At 35.1% G+C, this 1,973-nt stretch overlaps 1 protein-coding gene across 12 annotated transcripts in view; it reads right to left on the minus strand.

Moving 5' to 3' along the window:
- ncam1a (neural cell adhesion molecule 1a) overlaps nucleotides 1–1,973 on the minus strand; it is a 249,772-nt gene that overhangs the window by 30,226 nt on the left and 217,573 nt on the right. The gene's annotated exons all lie outside the window — the stretch shown is intronic.

The following is a 1,973-nucleotide window of genomic DNA, read 5'->3' on the forward strand; positions in this document are numbered from 1 at the left end:
AAAAAAAAGTCACGCATTCAGTATTTAACATTTCAAACATCAGTGTTAGTGGTTGTAGTTAATTAAATGAATATGCATGAAGGCACTTTTTCTTGAAGTAATCAAATAAGCACACTTTCTAAAAACTGCATCCCACCAGGCAGAAGTGAGCATGACACAGGCTGAAAGTGAATCAGACAGTATTAGTTACAGCAGTAGTAACTCTGTGACAGGCAGACATTGATACACTCAGCATTGCATCATTCTGGGTTAGGTGAATATTTCTGAAGGCTAAAACAGAGAAAGTGGAAGATTAGAATGAAAAAAACTACACATGCAAAGCTTGAAATTTGGCCCACTGCTGTAAATTCAGAAGGGTATCGTGTGAAACACCACCCATGGCCTCGCTCTAACATGCATGTGGATGGTGTGGTTCCACATGCAGCCCAAGCTAATCACAAAGACAGTATACAACAAAGTTATTAAAAACATTCTGTAGAATAAAGAAATTCATTTAAGTTTTACGAGTTCATAGATCATAACGGAAAATCATCTCATAAGTGCTGTGTGTAAGCAATTAACAGTATGAATTATACAAAAGAAAGGTGAATTTTGAAAATAGTAAATGTCTCAAAGTTGGAGTCTTTGTTCAGGTCAAATGAAAAAAAAACAAAAAGATAAATGTTTTTAACATTGCCCAATCGTCTCAATGACTTCCCAATACTAAAAAGATGTACCCAATGTTAGCACTTCTGCATATGCAAACTACTAGAAAGACATTACATCAAAGATACAGAGACATGCAGATAGGACAGACATTTTCTTTAAGAACAGCTGAACAACAAGAAAGAGGATGCAACAAGAAAAAGGAAGTAAACTTGCATGCTGCAGTAATGCAAAGGATTGTTGTGAGTCCAACCGGTAAAACAGTGTGAGCTATGTAGCTCTCCAGGGGAAGAATATGAAACATTAGCCTTGTGGGTGACTATATTTAACAATGCATGCAATGCAAATTGTGGTTAGTGGCACTTTGTGGGGCTGCTCGTATGATGTTTAAAAAGAATTCATAATGAAATGGTTTGTTACAAAACCGGAAAAGTGGGGTATAAAAAATGCTTTGCAATGCTATCTGTGAAGGCATTTGGCCATATTAAAGGCAAATCATGTTAACAACAACACATTTTACATGAAACATAATATGACACAATTATGTGTGACTTTGTTAAAGATTTTTCTAATTAGTCATAACTATAGTCATAACTTCTATGTTAACCAGGGTGAGAACTCAAAAATTATGTTTAAAAAGAAAGATGAAATTAAGCATATGCATCCAGTAGCACTTTGCTCTGCAGCACATCCAATAGTGCCTAGGTGTCAGACATAGCTGGAAAATTTGCACAATGGCTTTGCAAAGTTTAAAAATTGCACTAATATCTTGAATTTGTTGCTAAAATGCACTGGTATTACTGATGCAGTTGTACCAGGATTACTACACAGGAGCGAAACTGTCTGCAAAGTTTAAAAATGTGAGCACTTCTGCAGCTTGCTGTTTGAATGGAATAAGTAAAACGCTATTATAGTTTTATTTCCAGAATACTGGGTGTGGAATGATTTTGCGCCTGTAATGGCCCACCGTTATCTACAAATTTTAACATGCATTGTTGAAAACGCACTGACTTTTTTCAAAAGACATTTCAAGCTGTGACTGTTTTGTAAATGTGAATGTTTCACATTCAGAATGTAGTTATTTACACTTACAGAAAGAGAAAATATCACAATCGTGTCATTATTTATTACGCAGTGGTCTACTTATTGATCCAAGTTAAGGATATAGACTGTTTAAGTGCGTTTAACAGATCTGAACCTGACCTTATGCATCAATTTAACGTGTGTATAAAATCTTTTGTCTGTTTTCTCTGTTTTATTGTGCTTTAAGATGACTGTTGTGCTGTGATTTGGCACTACAGAGAAAAAAACTAAATTCTACATGTTAA

Source organism: Pundamilia nyererei, unplaced genomic scaffold (genome assembly GCF_000239375.1).
Source record: "Pundamilia nyererei isolate P.nyererei 1_Seehausen unplaced genomic scaffold, PunNye1.0 scaffold00015, whole genome shotgun sequence".
Lineage (NCBI taxonomy): Eukaryota > Metazoa > Chordata > Actinopteri > Cichliformes > Cichlidae > Pundamilia > Pundamilia nyererei.